Source organism: Lycium barbarum, chromosome 8, assembly GCF_019175385.1.
Source record: "Lycium barbarum isolate Lr01 chromosome 8, ASM1917538v2, whole genome shotgun sequence".
NCBI lineage: Eukaryota > Viridiplantae > Streptophyta > Magnoliopsida > Solanales > Solanaceae > Lycium > Lycium barbarum.
Window position 1 is genome coordinate 24466501 of NC_083344.1, and position 24978 is coordinate 24491478.

A 24978-nucleotide genomic window follows, 5' to 3' on the forward strand; every position below is an offset into this window, starting at 1 on the left:
CTGCAATTAAATCCATCCCCTTTGCTTTGTTTTGTTGTTCTTTATGATCATCTGTCACAAGTATTAAATCAGGCCCTTTATCCACTGCTTGACTTACTACATTAGCACCAGTTTGAAATTGCTGCTGCATATGACCAAAAGCAATAGGAGTAGCCAGATGACTATCCAGTACCTTGTCAACATGTTGAGATACTTCAATCTGTACCTCTTGCTGAATTGATTTTGCTAGTGCTTTAACTGGTGTTTTAGCCACTTCTTGGCTAACTGTTTGCTCAGATGTAACTTCATGATCCATTTGCTACAACTTAGCATTGACCAGCACCTTAGTGCTAATTTCAGCTTCCTGTTTCTCTTTTCTTGCAACCACTACTTCATCTATTCTTTTTGCCTTGTTTGCAACTTACACAGCTGCATGTGACTTTTTCCCAAACATGATCTCAACTTCTTCCTGTGAATATTCTGAAATAGTTAAACTCTGTTTATGGTCCCCTTCTTTACCACCTGATAATTCACTTTCTTCAATATCCTCTCACACTTGATTAGTCCACAATTTCCTCTCTTCGCTGTTGTTATTGTCATTAGCATAAGTGGTTGAAGGAAGTTCTTCACAAACCTTATTCACAGTAACCAAGTGCTCCATAGTTATTTGAAGAGAGCTTTCAACCCACTTCTTTGTTTTAGTAGGAGATTGCCTCTTTTTCCCAGGTGTAAAAGCAGTAGGATTAACATTAAGAGGTTTCTAAACATTTTTAATCACATCAACAGTTACTGTATTTCTTTGAACTTGTGCTGTATGTAGCTGTTTTTCAGCATTTACATTCAGTTATTTTTCCACCACTTGTACTACTGCTATAACCAATTACTTGGCTGCATCATTATCCACCACCTCCACAACTTCCTCCTGCACATCTTCACCATTATCTAAAGCAGCAAACTTATTTGTTAAAACTATTTGCTTCTCAGCATTCTTTTCAGCAGTAGCAGGAACAACATTTTGTACTTGTGTCAATGCCAACTGCTGCTGCTTATGACTAGCCTCATTAGCATTCTTCTTGCCACCAGAACTAGGTGTTACTGCAACTAAGTTCTTGCCTAACTCCATTATTTTCCATAGTCTCTGCAGCAGTTAAAGCAAGTTGATGTTGCTAATCTCCATCTAACACCTCCACAACTTTATTAGATGTTCCTGCACCCTCCCTAAGTGCTGCAAACTTATTATTAGTTTGAATAGTACTAGGTTTAGGATTAGGCTTCACTGCAGATCCCTGCACCAGTGTCAACTGCCTTTGCTACTGGTAAAGTCTATTGTTCTTGACCAATACCATTAGCATTCCCTTGCTTCTTTCCTCTATGATTTTTCCACTTAAATAGATCCTGAACATTCCCAATAAGCTTACCACTTTGAAGAACTGTAATTCTATTATTAGCATTGTTGTGATTACTGACATGGTTTTTTCTTTTGTTTTTGCCCTTGACTTGTTCCTGAGCATTATTTGAACTTGCAAGTTGCTTCCCCTTATCCTCAGCACTTTGAACTTGATTTTCCTCATCAACATTACCACCATCTTCACTTTCCTTCTCAAGAAGTAACTCTGGATGCAGTTTCCAACATAAAACTTCATCATGACCTTGCAAACAACACTCTTTGCAATACTTAGGCAAGAAATCATATTGTATCTTCACCTATTTGGTTTTAACCTCTCTAGTCCCATTATTAACAGGTTGAATAGCCACACGCTTAGGGTGTTCTTTCAACAAATTAATCTCCACTTTTACACGAGCACAGCTAGGTCGTGTCTTCTTTTTGGTAGCTAAATCTAATGTTAATGGCTTCCTCACTGCCGAAGCCATTGAAAAGATTTGAGATTGAGAAAAATAATTTGGTGCTAATGTAGGGATTGATATCCATGCAATGGCAATGGAAGTTTCCTCCTCCGGATTAAACCAAGGGTCCCATTTTAAAGTTCACATAGAAGAATACCATTGCATCTCTTTAATCCAAAAATTATACTTGGACATGAGAGTCACATAATCCTCAAACAAACTACACCTAATTAAAATGTGATGATTACATAGAAGACCAATAATGGGCGCTTCTTTAAGTTTGCATTGTTTCGCGATTGCTGTATGTAAAAATTGCATGTCGAGTAGTCCATACGTGAGTTTCCCTAACAGCGTATTGGAGTTTTTCTTGAATGATCATTCGATCAATTTCTTCAATGCTATATTGTATTATTGGTTCCCCATATAAATATACGACTGGCTTCAATGGGATAGGGGTAACAGTGCTCGTTTCTCCACTATTTGCGCATAGAGCAGCAGCCTGTGGATCATTTGTAAAGTTCAAAGTTGTTGGTTTTAGGAGTTTTGAAGAGTGTCACGACCTAAACCGATGAGTCATGATGAGTGTCTAACCTCTAGTGACCAAACACCCCTATACTCATATCTGAAGCATACTGAACATCAAGGGCTCATAAGTGACTTAAACTGATCTCATACCGCCTCATGAAGGGGTGAGATCATGAACTCTATACATTTACATACATACTGTTATGTCCCATATTTTCATACATTGAGACGTTTTAAAATAAACGCGACAAGTTAAAGTCAAGACTATCTTAAGGTACGAAGTAGAGATTTTAACTTCCGGTTTCGTTTCGAGTCACAATTTATCAACAATTTTCGTTTGGCATTGAAGTATTAATGGAAAATTGGGATTAAACTAACCATAATTGGATTAATAAGTGGGATTGGAAAGACAAAAATCTGCCCACTATTTTGGGCCATGTTTGGCCGTGCACTATAGTGCCTTGGTCTAGGAATCTTGACCCAATTTAGTGTGATCCATATGTCCAAGGCATGGAGGGGACATATAGACAAGAAAATCTTTTCACTCCACATTTTAACAACTCATTTCAACATTCCAAAGTGTAGAACACTTAGAGAGAGAGGGAAGCTCTCTGCTAAGAGCTAGCCGAGAGTGAGGTTCAAAAATTGCTCAAAAATTCCAGTTTTCTCCACCAATTTTACTTCTCATCTAGTGTATAAGAAGGTGTAGTAGTTGTTGAAAAGAAACAAGAAAGTGTAGCACCTAAATAGAGTTGAAGTTTCGGCCAAGGTGAAGAACAAGATTGAAAGGTAAGAATGCTTATTGTTCTTGTGTTGCATGATAATTTGAATGTATAGTTCATGCATGTTGTTGTTGGATTGTTGTTGTGGTTGAAGTAGAGAGTGAGCCGTGAGTGTGGTGAAGTCATGATTGATTTCATTTTGCATGTATTGTTGATGAATTGAATAGGTATCAACATAGGTAAATGAACAAAGATTGTAGAAGTTTGGTTGTGATGTTGCATGTTGGATATTGGACTGTTTTCTTGAAATTAAAATGAGTCGTGTGCCCTTGATTTTAATGAAGTCATGATTAATATTCTTGTACATGGATTGGAAGTGAATTGAATGTGTTGTAGTATGGATAAATGGATGAAAATCATAAAGTTGTTGAAGTGGTATTGTAGCCGTGTGAGTGGACTGTTTTGGGGGGATTTAGGGACCGTTTTGTGTCACATTTGGATTGTTGTTGTTATGAACATTGTGGTGTATTGTATGCATGTTGAATATGTGAATTGAGGTGTTAAAGAAATGAATTATGTTGAAGTGTATAGGCAGTCCAAAACCGTGGACTGTTTTGGTACTAGAAGTTAATTTGTGTGTGTTGAATGTTGATTCTTGTTGCAAACGTTTAGTGAAAGTAAAGTGCAATGATTCAAGTTAAAACTGAAATGAATTGTGGACTGTTGTAAGAATGAAGATGATGCTAAAACAGTTCCAAGAACCATGAAAGTAATGTCATTAAACGTGTTGTTGTTGTTGCAAGTTAAAACTGGAAAATTGCTAAGCGAGAATGAAAACGTTATGTGTGTTGTTTAACCGTGTGTATGGGGCAGTTTTGAATGATGTATGGACTGCCCAAGTTCCCGAAGTAGTGTTTAAACAAGTTTGGATTGATACATGAAAGAACGATTGGCAATGTTAGCTTGTAGCGCTAGTTGGTTTCAATGCGAACGAAACGTCGTTTAAATGTTAGAAAGGGATTGTGAGCGTCAAAATAGGTATTGAATTCCCTTGTAGACTAATTGTAGCTCTTCATATCTTGATATAGGATAAGTGTTTTTGGGAAGCAAGTACAAGTTAGAATACAACTAAACGCTAAAGGTATGTAGAGCCTATTCCTTCTTTCTTTTGGCATGTCCTAGACGTAAGTATGAAACGATATGAACCTTGGGGTAAATTCTATTCTCTAGTTCCATGCATGACTTATGATTCTATATTTCATTAAGGATATTGTCATGTGCCTACAATATGAGTGACTAATGAATAATGCATGAAAGTTCCTATTCTTAAAGAATTGCACAACTAGAGACATACTTGACTTTCAAAAGCTACACTATGTTAAAGTGATATACGTACATGAAATCTGAAACGTTCCTTGTAATAGTTTGTTGTGAGACTTAAAATGAACTGAATGTGAATATTATTTTGACACTTTAGAGCTGGTTAGTTGCTTATCCATTGAGTCTCAAAAAGATAAATTGCATATATATGGTTGCCTGTTATTCTGCCCGTGCCTACCGCTATATCCTTCACTGAGTCCCGGGCCAGGATACGTTTTCATGCGCATGTTTACTATATTATTCACCGAGTCCCTCATTAAAGGGTCGGGACACGTTATATATATATATATATATATGATGGTATGATGATATGATGATGATGATATGATGATATGGAGATGGTGGCCAGGAGGGCATATATTCCTTATTACCGAGTCCCTCATTAAAGGGCCGGGACACGTACATGTTTATGATTATGATGCTATGATTTTAATTACCGAGTCCCTCATTAAAGGGCCGGGACACGTAATATATGTTATATACAGAATGATTATGCTATGCAGCTTTGATTACAAAACACTATAATGACATTGATATGAGAATGATACAGATGAAATATGTTCAAAGGCAAGTTTTATGAAATTTTGGTTGTTGCATTGAATCCTATATACCTCGTCTCAATATAAGTCTAGTACTATGTTTCAAGCTTTACATGCTCAGTACATATTCCGTACTGACCCCCTTTCTTCAGGGGGCTGCGTTCATGCCCGCAAGTACAGACGCTCGTTTCGGAGATCCGCCAGCCTAGGACACTTATTCAGCTATTTTGGACTGCTCCTTTGTTCCGGAGCTAGCTTGTGGTATAACTCCCTTATGTTGTACTCATATGTGTTTAATTGGGTACGGCGGGGCCCTGTCCCGCCATATGATACATTCATTACTCTTAGAGGTGTGTGGACATCTGTGTGGGTCTGTTTGTAGTTGTTGATGCGTTTTACGACTATGACTTATGTTTGGGGCGTACCCATTCGTAATGGCAGCCTTGTCGGCTTGCATATATATGTATGTTTGGTATTTTGCATATCGTGGCAGTCTTGTCGGCTTGCGTAGGAATATATACATGTTGTTGTTTAAAAAGTGCAACTCCTCAGGAGACAGGTGCCTAAGACATACAAAACTTGGCAGCTTTAAAATAACACTCTACCTTTTTATACAAATGAGATCATGACATGCTGATTATAAATTATTATAGTTAACAGATAATATGAGTGTCCAACTCGGGCACTAGTCATGGCCTACGGGGTTGGGTCGTGACACATACAAGCTGAAAGAACAGTGCAAGCCAACTAGGCCGCTACATATACTATACACAAAAGGGAGCCGACATGGCTACATAATCCGACATACACATACACTATCTACACACCTCTAGTGGAATAGAAAACTGTAGAAAGGATGGGACAGGGCCTCGTCATACCCATATGCATATACATCTCAAAATAATGGCATACCAAAATCTGCAGCTCCGGATCAAATGGAGCGCACTGACCACTGCTGGATAGAGAGGTCCCACAGATCTAGACCAACTGTCTGTCTACCTGAACCTAGGCATGAACGCAGCCCCCCGAGCAACAGGGGAGTCAGCACGGACAATGTACTGAGTATGTAAGGCATAAGAGTAACATAAGTATAAGCATAAGAATCATGAACGAAATCTGGAACTCAAAGCTAAAGTGAATGTCTGCATAGATTTGTATGAACAAGTATCTGCATAACTGACAATGCCTCTGTGGGCGCATAATCTGCATGCTCTCAATGATAATCATGCTCATGTATATAAATATAGGTCATAGTGCTGACGAACGTTCAGCCCGATCTATATCCCATATAATAATGCCGAGGAATGTACGGTCCTATCCATATATCATATAATAATGCCGAGGAACGTACGGCCCTGATCCATATATCATCATCAAGGTGCACCAGCTGATCAGGTGGTAGTGCGTATATAGCGCCTGTCCATTTTCCCATACCCCATGTACATATAATATACACGTATATAACGCCTTCTGGTCACGGGTCAATATACATATATATATATGAATGAATGTAATGCATGAATAAACTGCATACATAGAACTGGACCCATGAACAGAAGGAACAATTATAAGCGGGGTACAGGAACATCGAAGACTGAAGTACTCCTAATGCTCCTAAGAGTAGAGGAATATGGAATCTCATTTAATCGCTTGTTGTCTTATAACATAGGATCATGCCAAAATGAAGAAGGAATAGCCTTAACATACCTTAACGTCTCCTTAATCGTTTAACGTTCTCCTTCCACGTTCACAAGATCTACATTTAAAAGGATCATACTAAGGTTAAGTCTTAAAGACACTCTTAAGTTCAAACTAGAATAATTCATGAGCTAGCGAAAATTGGGCAGCATTTCCCCTTCTTTATTGACTTCCAGTATATCATAAAAACAGCTCTCAATCAACAATGACAATATCATCACTTTTTTAATTAAGAGACTTCATTACATGCCCAAAACACCTTTTCATAACAACCACACAACAACAATTTCCATACAACTCTATATACACTCGTGTACCACACTTCCTCATCATCATTACTACCATTCATAGCAAGATTATACCCAAAGTACTCAGACAATTACAACTCAAGTCAATTCATTACTCCAAACATCATCAAACCCACATTTGGACTTCCTCTTTTGCTTTCTTTCCCTCAATCAAGTTATTCAACAACTAGACATTCTTAATAACATGGAAACAAGTATAAAACTCACCTTAATCACAAAAGAGAAATCGTGAATGAAATCATTCACTTGAGGAAACCCCAACTTCAACAACAAAGAAAATCTTGAGTTCTACAAACCCTAGAGAGCCTTCTAACACTTGGATCCTTTGATTCTTGCTATTTGATCTATGATCTCTCTTGGTTTGTGTGGATATGCTTGGATAAAGGTTCTAGAGATTTTAAGACTTGGGGAAATGTTGGAAATGAAATAAATGAGCAAGGGTCGTCCATAGATAACCCGATTATACGGCCATTTATACGGTTCGTATAACTTATAAGGTCCATATAAATGGACCGTATAATCCCACCATGGTTGTACCCTTCTCTGGAATGGTTATACGGCCCATTATACGGGCCATATAACTTATACGGTCCGTATAAGTGGTCGTACAAACCAACATTTTCCGAAACTTTCTCGAGTCGATTCGTTCAACTCCCAATCCTTATGGAACTTTATTGGCACTTGCATAACACTTCATTAACCATCTAAGAAGCCCTATAGCTCTTCCTCAAGACATTACTAAATAATTATTAGCTCAATTGTTAGGAAACCTTCTCAACATAACTTGCGTTTCACTTTCTTTGACAAACTTAGTTCCACCGGTTCGTATGACTTCAAAATCTCATGCTACGCAGTTATGGTTATCAAATACTCTCTTTTATCTCATAAGTACTTCGTGTTCACCTTAAGCTCGCGTTGGTCTACTCACAATGCAACAAATCCAAAATCTTTGAGATGTAACATTCGCCCCCCCTCCCCCTTAGGAACATTCGTCCTCGAATGTTGAGTTCTTGGGGATTCTACAAAAAATTTGCCAGAGTTTCCCCGGTAATATGGCACTACCATCCTATCATAGCAAACCAAAATATATCGCCTCACAGGGCTACAACAACTACCATGGCCACACACGACCAAGAAAGCATCACATACCTGGGGAAAATAGCGTCTCTGCCTGAGTCTCCTCTGGAGATGGAAATAAATGTGGGTACTTGAGCTTCATGTCTTCTTCCGCTTCCCATGTCATTTCCTCTCTATTATTATTTCTCCATAAGACTTTAACTGAAGCTACTTCTTTAGTTCTGAGTCTCTGTACTTGCCTATCTGGAATGGAAATAGGAACTTTTTCGTAGGACAGTGTTATGTCCCGTGTTTTCGTATAATTGGAAATCGAGAAATAATTAAGACTTGTGTGTTATGAGGAAATATTTTGATTCTAGTTGATGTGACTATGTTGGTTATGAAATCATTAATGTTAAGACATTGGGGAAGGCCGAGGGTAAATTTGAAATTTTAGAAATTAGTTTCGGGAATTACAAAACGGGACTTTTAATGAATTGGGCCAAGAAAAAATTAGAACAAATTGAGGCCCAAAGTCTTGAAGGGAGCCGGCCAAGGCTTGGCCCATGATCCATTTTGAGTGGTCATGTGATTATCACATGACCTATAATTGGATATATATTAAGTCCCCCTTTAGAGTTATCAAGAACTAAATCAAAACAAAAGAAAAATTGAAGAACACCCACCAAGGGCTCTCGGCCGAACCTAAGGAAAAGAGAAAGAAAAAAATTCCCCAAGCCTTGTTATGATCCAAAAATCTTAGTTTTCACATAGTTGTAAAGTACTCAAGACCCTCTTCAACGGGGTACAATTAGTTTGTCAAAAGGTGCGCGTTTGCGACAAGTCGGAAATTCAAGAAAAGGTAAGAATTTTGCCCCTCTAATGTTATGGAATTGGTGTGAATGTGTTAAGGATTGAGAATAGACGAGAATTCCGTTGTTTTGATGTGTGTGCAAAATCGTGGGTATATGTATATTTGATGTCATGGCCGTGTGCCCTAGGAAGAAGAAAGAAATGTGAATTGATCTTGTTTGATTTGTTCAATGTGTCATTGTGACCTTTATGTCATAAATGAACGTTTAAAGAATTGAATTGGCGTTGGAAAAGAATTTCGGATCATTACGGGAAAGTGTATACCTTTTGTATATTTGCGCATATCATTGTATATATTTGATGCTAAAGACTTTAAATGTGACATATAGTTGATGTTAATGAATTTGGAATGAAACAATGCGAGTTAGAATGTTCGCCGTAAGTTTTTGATGTTTTGGATGAAATATGGAAAGTAATGAACTTCGGGAAATTTTGTATATTGTTGGAGTGTAATTGGGATGGGTTTGAATAATCTTGAATGGGTGAATGAATACAATAATGTGGGCATAAGTTTGGAATTGTGAAGTTTGAATGAAAGTTGTCAACTTGTGTAGTAAGGTAGAACTATGAAGTTAGAATGCGTTGATTGTGGTTTATGTTGTTTGATGATGTTTGGGTTGTTGTTGTTGATGTATTTTGAGCCGAGATAAGTCTCGGGGGTGTTAGATTTATAGGGGAAATGCTGCCGAAATTTCGGTAGCCAAGTATAGCCCAAAGATTAAGATGTTAACTTTCATGAATAGTAACTGGTAAAAGTGACCATTTGCAGTTTTTGGACGAAACGGGAATTGAGATTTGACGAGCGTAAGGCGCAATCCAGGTATGTAAAGCCTACCTTTCCTTCTTTTGGCATGTCCTAGTTACACTAGGTCAAGATCGGACCCTCGGGGATAATTCTGCTCTTGGAAATCCGAGTTCAAGTTTGGGCACTATTCATTCAGCGCAATTGAAACCTATTCCTTACATTTGGTTGAAAGAATGTTCAAACCCTCATAACTTTTGCTATTGTGTCCGAATCTCTCCGAAACTTTCGTAGATGGCTTTATGGAGCCTAAAATCTGTGATCTGTGTCCGCCGCCTCGATTGACTCAAGGTGGGCCCGCAAGCCCCGAGGCTTCCCTTATTTGGTTTGTTTGGCTCATTTTCGTTCGATATGAAAAGTAATCATTTGCCTATGACTCAAAGGTCCGTTTGAAATTTCCTGTATCGTTATTGAACATTTTGTACTATGAATGATGTTAGATTTTCGAAAAATGATCTGTGAATTGCTTTTCAAAGGTTTTACAGTTTGGAACTTCGTAACTTCCATATATAAATTTTGATCGCCCTGACTCCTACCCCGAGCCTTCTGGCGTCGGTATATGCCTATATGTAATTATATGTCGAGTCCTGTAATTTACTTTTAATATGCATATGGTCTCTGCACTACTCCGTTCGTGCCATTCGCTCTGATTTCGTTCGTCGGTACCCGGGCCGGCTTTGTGATCGTGCGCGCTATACCATATTCGGAAGTATGATGTGTTACAGTTTCCGAGGCCTCGCCATAGGGCCGGTTACCATCTATGGAGTTATGATGTGATATGGCATTTGATATGTTCTGATGATGTGATATGTGTGTGATACGATTTGTCTGGAGACTGTACGGAGATTTGAAAAACTTCTGGAGTATGATGTGTTGTGGCACCAGCGTCGGGGGTGACCACGTCCCTAAGCCCTATACATGATTTTAATTGCATTTGTATATTTATCTTCCGCACAGGTTTGAGTTGCTACTTTGATGTTTGTGTTTGTTCCTTCTGACTCCAGTTATGATTTGGATCTCTGTACCTTCTGCTTTACATACTCAGTACTTCTCCCGTACTGACCCCCTTGTTCTTCGGGGGGGGGGGGCTGCGTTTCATGCCCGCAGGTACAGAAGCTCGTTTGGGTGATCCTCCGGTTTAGGCTACCAATTCTGCTATTTTGGAGAGCTCCCCTTGATCCGGAGCTTAACTTTTGGTACATACCTTTTGCTGTGTGTGTTTCTGTACATTTGTGGCTGTGTGGGTACGGCGGGGCCCTGTCCCGTCATATGTTCGTATGTTCTGTTTTGTTTGAGAGGCCTGTAGTCATATTTGTGGGTCGTGGGTCCGGTGTGTTTGTATGTGGATCTGTTTTGCGTTCTTAAGCGGCCCGTATGCTACTATGGCCAAGACGGCCCATGAGTTCGTACGTGTGTGTGTGCATTTGGGCGAGGTATATTCCGCCACCTTTCTGATTTTGATATGACTGTTCTGCACGGGCGACCGCTTAAGATAAGTGTTCGATCAATGTTTGTGTGACGTCTGCTATTAGTTTTCAGTTTGAACAACGTATGTTAAGTCTGAATGAGTCTTAATATGATGATCTGGGTTGTGAGTCTGTTTGGGGTGCCTAAGTAGGGCACCAGTCGCGGCCCACGGGGTTGGGTCGTGACAGACAGTTTCTCGGTGACTTTGACATCATCTATAGATACAATTCTGGAAGGATCCCCAATGCACTTACGAAGCATCGACGCATAAAAAACCGGATGCACAGACTCTAACGAAGAAGGTAGCTCTAGCTCGTATGCCACCTTACCCACTATACGAATAATTTTGTATGGTCCTATGTATCGAGGGCTTAATTTTCCTTTCTTTCCAAATCTCATTACTCCTTTCATAGGCAAAACTTTCAGGAAGACCCAATCGCCTACCTCAAAATCTAACTTGCGTCGTCGATTATCTGCATAGGATTTCTGTCGACTCTGAGCCGCTAGCAATCTTTCCTGAATTACTTTCACTTTGTCAACTGCTTGCTGTATCAAATCTGGGCCAACTAACTGATTTTCTCCAACATCAAACCATCCTGTAGGGGATCTACATCTTCGTCCATACAAAGCCTCATAAGGAGTCATTTGAATGCTGGAATGGTAACTGTTATTATAAGCAAATTCAATAAGAGGAAAATGGTCATCCCAGCTACCTTGAAAATCAAGTACACAAGCTCTCAGCATATCCTCAAAGGTCTGTATAGTATGCACAGCTTGTCCATCGGTCTGCGGATGAAGAGCGGTACTAAGATTCACCTGAGTCCCCAATCCATCCTGAAAAGACCTCCAGAAATTAGTTATGAACTGTGCCCCTCTATCTGAGATAATGGTTGTAGGGACCCCATGAAGTCATACAATCTCTCTAAGATAGAGCTTCGCATAATCTTTAGCTGAATAAGTAGTTCTGACAGGTAGGAAATGAGTTGAATTTGTAAGCCTATCAACTATGACCTATATTGAATTATACTTCCGCTGAGTACGGGGCAACCCTGTAATGAAATCTATATTAATTACCTCTCATTTCCATGTCGGGATCTCCATAGCTTGTAATAAACCTTAAGGCTTCTGATGCTCTTTTTTAACTTGCTGAAAATTTAGACACTGAGCGACAAACTCCGCTACATCTCTTTTCATACCATCCTACCAATAAACTTCTTTGAGATCATGATACATCTTTGTTGTACCCAGATGGATAGAATAGCGAGAATAATGGGCTTCCCCCATAACTTGCTGACGAAGGCCTCCAATATTAGGAATGCATAACCTACCTCGATACCTGAGTACTACATCTCCCGTGATCAGGAAGGGTGTATTTTATTTTTGAGGTATATCCCGATAATGGATTAGAATAGGATCCTCGTACTGACGCTCCTTTATCTCCGCCACCAAAGATGACATTGCTGTATCCTGAACTGTAACCTCTGCATCACCTGAGTCCATCAATCAGACTCCCAAACTAGCTAGCTGGCAAACATCACGGGCTAGATCCCTCTTCCCTAGCTATAAATATGACAAAGTACCCATAGATTTACGACTAAGAGCATCAGCTACTACTTTGGCCTTCCCAGGATGGTACAGAATGTCAACATCATAATCCTTTAGCAATTCTATCCATCGCCTCTAACGTAAATTCAAGTTATTCTGCTTAAAGATATACTAGAGGTTCTTGTGATCAGTATAGATATCAACATGGGAACCATATAAATAATGTCTCCGCAATTTTAAAGAATGGATCACCGCAGCTAACTCAAGATCATGGGTTGGACAATTCTTCTTGTGCTTCTTCAAATGCCTAGAGGCATAAACAACAACCATACCGTGCTGCATCAATACACATCCCAAACCAATACCCGAAGCATCACAATATATCACATAGCCATCTATTCCTTTTGGAAGAGTCAAAACGGGTGTTGAGGTCAACTTGTCCTTCAATATATGAAACTCCGCTCACATGCATCTGTCCACTGGAATTTAGCTGATTTCTGAGTCAGCTTGGTCAACGGGGCTGAAAGAGAAGAAAATCCTTCTATGAACCTTCTGTAATAACTAGCCAAACCCAAGAAACTACGTATCTCCATTGGTGTTGTGGGCCTTGGCCAATTCTTCACAGCTTCAATCTTTTGAGTATCCACTCTAATGCCTTCATCTGAAATAATGGGTCCAAGGAAAGCCACAGAGTTCAACCATCACTCACACTTGGAGAACTTAGCATACAGCTCTCTGTCTCGAAGGATTCTAAGCACTGCTCATAGAAGCATGTTCCGCCTCCGACGGCGAATAAACCAAAATATCATCCATAAACATAATCACGAACAGATCTAGGAAGGGTCTGAATACGCGATTCATCAAGTCCATGAACACAGCTGGAGCATTAGTTAATCCGAATGACATAACACGGAACTCATAGTGCCCATATCTGGTCTGGAATGTCGTCTTCGGATTGCCTTCCTCTTTCATCCTAACCTGATGATACCCCAATCTTAAGTCTATTTTTGAGAAGTATTTGGCACCTCGTAGCTGATCAAACAAGTCATCAATTCTCGGGAGTGGATATTTATTCTTTACAGTCACCTTATTCAATTGCCTATAATCAATACACATTCGCAAGGAGCCATCCTTCTTTCTTACAAATAATACCGGTGCTCCCTACGGCGACGTACTGGGCCTAATAAAATCCTTCTCAAGTAAATCCCTCAACTTCTCCTTTAATTCATTTAACTCCGCAGGTGCCATTCTATAAGGAGGAATAGATATTGGCTGAGTATCTAGCAATAAATCAATAGTGAAATCAATCTCTCGCTCTAGCGAAATTCCTGGAAGTTCATCTGGAAACACTTCTAGGAACTCATTAACCACAGCGACAGACTAAAAGGTCGGTGACTCTGCTTGTACGACCTGAACCCGAACCAAGTGATAAATGTATCCCTTTCTAATCATCTTCCTTGCCTTAAGGTAGGAAATAAACATACCCCTCGGCGAAGCAACCTTGCTTTTCCACTCAAGGATTGGCTCCCCCGGAAATTGGAATCGAACTACCTTCGTTCTGCAATCAACATTAGCGTAACAGGAAGCCAACCAATCCATACCCATGATCACATCAAAATCAACCATGTCTAACTCAATAAAATCTGCTAAGGTATGGTGATTACAAACTATCACTACACAGCCTCGATATATCCGCCTAGGTATGACTGGATCACCAACTGGTGTCGACACCTCAAACGGTTTAATCGATTCAGCTTTTATCCCAAACTTGCCGGCGACAAATGGAGTACCATATGATAAAGTGGAACCTGGGTAAATCAGTGCATACACATCATAGTAGGAGACTGATAATATACCTGTGATGACATCAGGAGACGACTCACGATCCTACCTACCGGCTAGTGCATATATGCGGTGCTGAGGACCGCTCGAGCTGGATGCTCCACTCCTCCCTCTACATCGTTCTACTGGTGACTGGAAAGCTTGCCCTGAAGGCCATACTGCAGAAGAAGAACCAGCCATAGACTCTGTAGGCTGAACCATACCCCCACTCTCTCTTATCAGACACTGCCGCATCCTATGACTTGGCTGGCCATAAGCATTAAAAACATTTGATCTCAGCCGACACAGAACTGCGTATAACTTTCCACACTGGGCACACCGTGGCAAAGGGCGTCTCATCTGGACTGACTCCGGTCTATGCTGAGAACCCGAAGCTCTAGAACTCTGACCCGCTCCGGAATAAAAAGACCGATCAAATCTCGGACCTGGAATTACCCTCGGTATCTAAAGATGTGGCCCTCTTGCCATGGCCCCGGTCATGGTCACGCTCTGTCCTCCGTTGATGCTTGCGGTCCTCTAAATTCTGTGCACATGCCTGTATATGAGAGATATCCATGCCCGGCTGTAATGCGGCAGTCGTACAAGCATCTATCAAATGCGGCCCTAAACCCGCCACAAAACGATGAACTCTGTCCTCCATCTCAGCCACCATGGCTGGGGCATATCTAGCCATAGAATCAAAATACACACAATACTCCTAGACACTTATACTGCCTTGCTCGATACGCAAAAACTTATATGCTCGGGCTCGTCTGACTTTTAGAGGTAAATGATGGCAAATAAAAGCATCTGAAAACACTCGCCAAACAGCTGGAGGGGCATTCTCTCCCCCATATAGCTCCCAAGTCTGATACCACTGTACTGCAATATCACGAAGCCTATACGAAGCCAATTCCACAGACTCGACCTCATCCGCGTGCATAACCCTCAAGGTCCTCTGCATACCATTAATGAAGTCTTAGGGGTCCATATTTTGCTTTATCACCGAAAAATCTAGAGAGTCTAATTTGAGGAAAGTCTTAACGCTCGAACTACTAGCCATATCAGCCTGATCAACATCAATCCCCTACCGCTGAGCCTGGGCGGTTACCAATCTAGTCAATAACTGTACAGCATCCCGCATATCCTGGATCGGTGCATCTAGCTAAGGAACGGGGGCAGGTGCTGGAGGCGGGGTATGTGAAGTCTGAGATGGGCTCTCACTCTGAATCTCATCTCGAGTCCTAGTAGCCCGCTGCGTATGGCTAGTGGCCTCACCAGACACTCCCTTGCCCTTCTTGGCAGCCGTAACTTTCTTGCGAGGCATCGCTGAAATCAGAACAAATCATTATAAGTTGAACTCTTAACTCACGGCTATATCGCACAATCTAAAAGTGAAAAGAATGACATCATCCTAAACGTCCTGTAGCCTCCTGTTTATAAGTGTGGTGTACAACACACCCATAAATAAGACTCTACTAGACACGGTCTGTAGACAACCCTAGGACGAAACTACTCTGATACCACTTCTGCCACGGCCCAAACTGATGAGCCGTGACAAGTGTCTGACCTCTAGTGACCAAACACTCCTATACTCATATCTGAAGCATACTGAACATCAAGGGCCTATAAGTGACTTAAACTGATCTCATACCGCCTCATGAAGGGGTGAGATCATGAACTCTATATATTTACATACATACAAGCTGAAAGAATAGTGCAAGCCAACTAGGCCGCTACATATACTGTAAACAAAAGGGAGCCGACAAGGCTATATAATCCGTCATACACATACACTGTCTACAGACCTCTAGTAGAATAGAAAATTGTAGAAAGGATGGGACAGGGCCCCGTCATACCCATATGCATATACATCTCAAAAGAATGGCATACCAAAATAGACTGCAGCTCTGGATCAAATGAAGCGCACTGACCAATGCTGGATAGAGAGGTCCTACGGAGCTGGACCAACTGTCTGTCTACCTGAACCTGGGCATGAACGCAGCCCCCCGAGCAACAGGGGAGTTAGTATGGACAAGGTACTGAGTATGTAAGGCATAAGAGTAACATAAGTATAAGCATAAGAATCAGGAACGGAATCTAGAACTCAAAGCAAAACTGACTGTCTGCATAGATTTGTATGAAAAAGTACCTGCATAACTGACAATGCCTCTGTGGGCGCATAATCTGCATGCTCTCAATGATAATCATGCTCATGTATATAAATATAGGTCAGTGTGCCGAGGAACGTACGGTCCGATCCATATATCATATAATAATGCCGAGGAACGTACGGCTCGATCCATATATCATATAATAATGCCGAGGAACGTACGGCCCGATCCATATATCATCATCAAGGTGCACCAGCTGATTAGGTGGTAGTGCGTATATAACGCCTATCCATTTTCCCATACCCCATGTACATATAATATACACGTATATAACGCCTTCTGGTCACGGGTCAATATACATATATATATATATATATATATATATATATATATATATATATATATATATATATATGAATGAATGTAATGCATGAATAAACTATATACATAGAACTGGACCCATGAACAGAAGGAACGATTATAAGCGGGGTATAGGAACATCGAAGACTGAAGTACTCCTAATGCTCCAAAGAGTAGAGTAATATGGAATCTCATTTAATCGCTTGTTGGCTTATAACATAGGATCATGCCAAAATGAAGAGGGAATAGCCTTAACATACCTTAATGTCTCCTTAATCGTTTAACGTTCTCCTTCCATGTTCACAAGATCTACATTTAAAAGGATCGTACTAAGGTTAAGTCATAAAGACACTCTTAAGTTCAAACTAGAATAATTCATGAGCTAGCGAAAATTAGGCAGCATTTCCCCTACTTTATCAACTTCCAGTATATCATAAAATAACTCCCAATCAACAATCACAATATCATCAATTTTGTTGTTAAGAGACCTCATTACATGCCCAAAACTCCTTTCATAACCAACACACAACAACAATTTCAATACAACTCTATATACATTCGTGTACCACACTTCCTCATCATCATTACTACCATTCATAACAAGATTATACCCAAAGTACTCCGATAATTACAACTCAAGTCAATTTATTACTCCTAACATTATCAAACCCACATTTGGACTTCCTCTTTTGCTTTCTTTCCCTCAATCAAGTTATTCAACAACTAGACATTCTTAATAACATGGAAACAAGTATAAAACTCACCTTAATCACAAAATATCAAGCGTGAATCAAATCATTCACTTGTGTGAAACCCCAACTTCAACACTAAAGAAAATCTTGGGTTCTACAAACCCTAAAGAGCCTTCCAACACTTGGATCCTTTGATTCTTGCTATTTGATATATGATCTCTCTTGCGTTGTGTGGATATGCTTGGAGAAAGGTTCTAGAGCTTTTAAGACTTGGGGAAATGTTGGAAATGAAATAAATGAGCAAGGGTCGTCCATATATAAAAAATAAAAATAAAAACTAGCCCGACCCGATTATACGGCCATTTATACGGTCTATATAACTTATACGGTCCATTTAATCCCACCATGGTTGCACCCTTCTCTGGAATGGTTATACAGACCATTAGATGGGCCATATAACTTATACAGTCCGTATAAGTGGTCGTACAAGCCAACATTTTTTGAAACTTTCTCGAGTCAATTCGTTCAACTCCCAATCCTTATGGAACTTTATTTGCACTTGGATAACACTTCATTAACAATATAAGAAGCCCTATAGCTCATCCTCAAGTCATTACTAAATAATTATTAGCTCAATTGTTATGAAACCTTCTCAACATAACTTGCGTTTCACTTTCTTTGACGAACTTAGTTCCACCGTACTTCATAATCTCATGATACACACTTAAGGCTCGCGTTGATCTACTGACAATGCAACAAATCTGAAATCTCCGAGATGGAACAAATAGTCTAGTGTTGGCTGGGGTGGAGCAACCTCAGAAGGAGGCTGCTCCATGGCCGAAGGAAGCAAGGTTTGGGCGTGGAATTTTTTATCGCATGACAGAGAAGAGAGCGTGGGGTTTAGTTTTTTTTTTTTTAAAATAATGTCCACTATATCAAGAGTGAGATGAAAGTAAACACGCATCACAACTACATCAAACATGGCGACATGCTCACATAACAACTGATGGAACCAACTTTGTGGATTTCACCTCCACTCCATTCCTAAAGGCCTATCATGCATTCTCCGTCAATAATGAAACTCTACATATGCGTCACTAACCGAAGTCTAACCATAAGGTAAGACATAACCTACCTCAGTGCCGAGCAGGTGCCACAAACTATCCAACATGACTGTTCCCTTTACGAAGAGCTTCTGAACGATCGAAGTCTAATCAACAATGTAATCTATATTAGAAACTGGAACTAACGATACCCATATTTCCATAAAATTATTCGAATGGAAAAACGACCTTTAAAAGAAGAAGCCCGGGCCCAAAAGGGTCAAAATGGAAATTCAAGTCGGGAAACCCAATTTAGCATTAATTTCATCATTAATTGAAAACCCCCAATTCCATGACTTATATTCTTGAAATAAAAGGAGGATTAAAGCCTAGGGACTAATTACTCATTGATTAGATGATAGAAATCAGTAAATTTCCCAACAAAACCCAATTAGATTAAAAAGGATTTATATTAATCATCCTAGGTTTTATGACCCCATCTTCCCAACTTATTCATGAAGACTACCAAGGATTTCATAATATTCATAATAAAATCACAAAAGGTAGTTTAAGACACTTACCCCGACAAAGATTTCTCTCAAAGCTCTTCACAATCGCCCCAAATTACTCTCTAGCTTGCCAATTTAGTGAATGGGAAAAAGTGATTTCAAAGTTGGAAAATATAAGGGTTTCCGTTCAGCGATTCTCGCATCCGCGGATGCGGAATCGCTTTCGCAAAGAAAACACCGCATACGCGGTGCCACTTGCCACCTCACTTCTTCGCGTTTGCGAAACCTCTCGAATTCAAACCAGATATTTATCCTAATGTAAAAACATGCTACGAACTCATCGTGCCCTCAGAATTCCCAACGGAGGTCATTTTGAGCCGGCCAACCCCTAAAATCCCAAAAACAAGTTTCCAACCAAGTGACCAAAATGCTCCCCAGTGCCTCGGGACCTGAACCAACTACCCCACTAAGTTATAAATGACTCTCCGGACCTCATGGACTTAAAAAAATTCTCAAACGGTTTGTTTACCCAAAAGTCAACTATTGGTCAATGGCTTTTCTCTTTAAGTCTCTAATTTCCTCAAAGACATTCTCGATCATCTAGGGAACCTTGCTACCCATCCCCAGGGATCAAACATGCTCTAACTAAGCTAGGTCAAGGGTCAACAGGGGTAAAAGGGACAAAAGCCTAAACAACCTAACAAGTCTTTACAGTTGCCTTCAGGGCTATACATATACAAATGGTTCCTATGGACGGGCTGTGAAACGCATAGGTGCAACCTCGAGCATTTCATATGTACTACATCACATTCCTTTTGCCAAGTATGGCTTACAGATTTTACAGAAAAAATCTAATTAACAGTGGTCCCAAATATTATAGTGAATGATCCCAGAACGTCGCTCCACATAGTGAACCAAATTAATCATCAGAAGACTCTAAAAAACGATTTAGAAAGAAAAAAGTATAGTAAGACTTAACTTATGTTTTCATAGAGAGTTACAGGGCCTTTAGTCATATATGTTTGATTGTTCTTTTGTTGCTCCCTTACTCAGCTTCAGTTTATTGTATATGTTTCATGTATGCCTTACATAATCGGTACAATCTTTTTGTACTAATGTCCGTTGGCCAGGGACGCTGCATTTCATTATGTTTCACATTGCAAGTTCAGGTATACCGAGTGGCAAGCGTTCATTCTAGGTGGTATAAATGTTCAGCGAGATAGTGTAAGCTCCATTTCTTCCAGGAGTTGAGTTAGGTCTTGTACTTTATGCATAGAGATTATGGGTAGGTTGGGGCCCTATCGCGACAGCATGTCAATTGTACAATTTCAATTATCCAGAAGGCATCATAGATTCCTGTGGTCAGGTTCAGTCATGTACAAGTTTTATGTTTAGTTATATAGATAGAGAATCTTATAGATTATGTTTACAGATTTTCAGCCTTTACAATGTCATGTTCCTCCAGTACAGGTTCATAGTAGACGCATGTAGAATGTTTTCCGTCCCAATCGAGACTGGGGCATGACAAATTGGTATATGAGCAGTTCAGTCCAAGGTCGTCTATGAAGCCTTGTCTAGTAGAGTCTCACTTATGGGTGTGTTGCGCGCCACACTTATAATTTGGAGGCTACAGGGCATTTAAAATTTTAATCTTTTTTCACATTCTGGATAGTGCAATAGAGCGATGTTAAGACATCATTTCGCTTCGTATGCATATGAGTAAGACCAAAGCGATAAGTAATTGCAAGGTCTTTATCAGATCAGACGTATCTTAGATGTGCAAATCATGTATTAGATCCCAAAAGTTATGGTCCACATTCGAGGACGAATGTTCCAAAGGGGGGAAGTATGTAACACGTCATACCTTGACGTTGGGATGCGTCATGATAAAACCACTTGAGTTGGAAGGGATTAAGGTCATACTTGAGGTTATAGATGTAGGACCTTATCAGTTTGACGAATTTCAAAACCGTTAGATATAGCCTTGATATGGTATTTTCTTTTAATAGAACCTTTTAGTAAGAAAATATACAAGTACGATTTCGGGTAGTTACTATTATTACTATTTCCGGATATGCTTTAAATTATACATTTGATATGAGGAAGTTTATAAAAGGGATTTTGTTTGTTATTAAGATAGAAATTACTTTCTCACAAGAAAAGTTATTTTTTCCCATTTTGAGAATTAATAGTACAAAAAATTGTACTCTTGAGGTTAGATGGGAAAAATTATAATATGATGAATTATAATTTTTTGCCAATGTCATAATCTTCCTGTCTTTATGAAATATTAGTGTATGTATTAAATTTATAAAATGCCCATGATTTATTAGTATTTGGATATTTTAATAGTTCTACATTAGGAGGAAGACAAAATGATTATTTTCTTGTCACGACCCAACTGGAGGGCCATGACGGACACCCGGTGCTAGCCCACCAGGGCACCTCTCATTATACATTCTAATTCACATCTAGGTGAGCCACATGGCCTACTCATGATTTCTATACATCAATAATACTAATCTCATTGGCAATGACACATTTATATCATCATCAACAACTATGCCCATATCCATATACACAAGCCAACGAGGCTAACAAAATCATATGAAAAATATGAGCTGACAAGGCTAAAAGACATCTAACTATACATAAATGTCTACGAGCCTCTAAAGAGAGTATGTAGCATCATATAGACGGGACAGGGTCCCGCCATGCCCATATATATGTACACAAAATAATAATACCAACAGCTGCAACTCCGGATCAAATGGAGCTCCTCTATGCCGTCCCTGAACAAGTAATCTATGGATCAAGTCTGTCTCTCTGTCCACCTAAGGGCATGACACAACGTCCACAAAAAAAAGGACGTCAGTACGAATAATGTACTGAGTATGTAAAGTATAATCAACATCATAATAGAAGCATAAGAAATAACATAAGATAGGAGAGTCTTGAGGTAATAGAGCCATTTGTAGCTCCAGTGGCGGTCATCATATTTTCTTACCATTTTCCTAATAGGAACCTTCCATTTCTAATGCTTACTTATATATTAGTACCATACCCGACCATAAAGGTTCGGTGTCTCATATACCTGACCATGACAAGGCTCGGTGTTATACATACCTGGCCCTACCAAGGCTAAGTGTTGTTCATACCCAACTGTAGTGGTGTGCGCGCGATAGATATCATAACCAGCCATATAAGCTCGGTGTTACATAGTAGCCATACATACTTAGACACGTATACATAATAGTCCATAAGTATCATCAACATCGTCACCATCATCGTTTTTGTTACATCTTTCCTTAGAGGATCAACTATCATATAAAGGAGGTAATAACATTGTGAAAGTATCAAGAATCATGAGCTTTAGTAATTCTAGGGATGGAGTCATTTGGAGGACATTTTGGAACGCATGAGAAGGTATATAACAATGGAATCATGCCTTAATGAAAGAAGGGTTAGCCTTATATACCTCATCGTCTTCTTAACTACTTAACGTTCACCGTCGAAGCTTTAGAAATCTACATTTACAAGGATTTATACTATGGTTAAGCCTTAATGATACTCTTAAGCCCAAACTAGAATGATTCTTGAGCTAACAAAAATTGGGCAGCATTTCTTCTATTTGATCGACTTCCACCATATTACAAAACAACTCCCAAACGTCCACAATATCATAATTAAGTAATCACATTCCATTACGTCTTCAAAATTCATTCCCATGTTCAACTTATACTAACAACTTCACACCCAACCTTAACACATTTTCATACAACACTTCCTCATCATCATTATTATCTTCCTTAATGAGATTATATCCATATCTTACTAAACATCATGGCTCAAATTAGTTTACTACTCATAAACATCATGAAATCCACCTTTAGAACTCATCCTCTACATTTCTCCTTTCACCCAAGTTTTGCTACAACCAAGCATTCTTAATAACATGAAATAAGCATGAAAACTAACCTTTTTATCTCATAGTAACAAGATTTGGAGCAAGATGTCAACTTGTGCAAAACCCTAGCTACAATGCCCAAGTAAATCTTGAAATCTACCAACCCAAGGGAGCCTTTTAACACGTGAACACTTCAATTCTTGCTATTTGATATTTGTAATCTCTTGGGTTTGAGTGAAATATGTTGGGAGAAGGGTTTTAGGAGCTCTCAATACTTGGAGAGAAGGTGGGAAATGAAATAAATGAACAATGGGGCCATATATAACGAAATAAAATTCTGGCCCGACCCAGATATACGGCTAATTATACGGGCCGTATAATTGGACCGTATAATCTTATCATGAAATTAATTATACGGACCGTATAATTGGATTGTATAATCTCACCATGAAATCACTCCTCTTTGGAAGTAATCTACGGACAATTATACGGTCCGTATAAATGGTCGTACAACTGGGAATTCCCGAATTTCATTCTCATCGACTCGTTTGACGCCCAATCCTTGTGGAACCTCCTTGGCACTTATATAACACTTCATTAACCATACAATAGGCTCTATAGCTGTCACGACCCGACTAGGGGCCGTGACGAGTACCCGATACTTGTACCGAGCACCCCTTGTCTATCGTTTTACTTTTACCTCTTAGCAGGCCGTATGAACTGTGCCATATGTTTATTATATTTTTTTTTGAACATTAACATTAGCAGCGTCATTATGAACATAGACTAGTAAACTTCGCTATCACTTTACATAGCAGCATTAAGATGCCAAAATACCACATATCTAACTGTACATAACTGATTGTGCATATCTGTCTACGAGCCTGTAGACATAGTACATTTATACATAGAAAGGGCCAAGTACTGTCGTGCCCGAGAATACCTACACAAAAATAGTACCACTGAAGTGAGGCTCCGGAACAACTGGAGCGCTGTGGAGTACCGCTAGTAGAGCTCCTAAGGATCAAGTCCCCCTGTCTGCTGACCTGCGCGGCATGAAACGCAGCGTCCACAAGAAGGGACGTCAGTACGAATAGTGTACCGAGTATGTAAGGCATGAATAGTAGCATACGGAAAGTATAAAACGAAAATAATGACATAAGAGAATAATAGCACATGTCCTGAGGTAGAAACATAACCTGTATATATATATATACCCTTGGCAGGTGCTATGCGTACTTAGCTTTCCTTTAAGAATCTTTCCTTGTTCATATACATATACTTATAAAATAGGACATCTCATATTGCCGAGGCGTCGGCAGCCGATCCATTTAACCATAAATATACACATCCCGCGTCCGGGCATCCCGCGTCCGGGACGATATCATATCATGTAATGCCAACTGATCAGGTGGATATGCGTTCATAACGCTCTGCCCTTACCTCCATTTTCCCCGTATACACATGCATATATCATGTACAAATATCAGCGTCTATAGCGCTCTAGCTCTTTTATCATATACATATACGTGTATCATGTGCATGTATCAGCGTCTATAGCGCTCTAGCTCTTTCGTCATGTGCATGTTTTAAAAATATATACACGTATCTTGCATACATTTACATGTCTTATATGCATTTACGTATCCTATATACATAAGTCTCATTGGCACGCAGGAAAGCCCAAAGAAGAATCATGTAGTCATCGGAGTGACGTAAGGTCGGTGACCTCCAATTATATTATAGAATACTCGTGATCGCTTTGTCTCACCTTGAAGGAACGAGTATTTTAA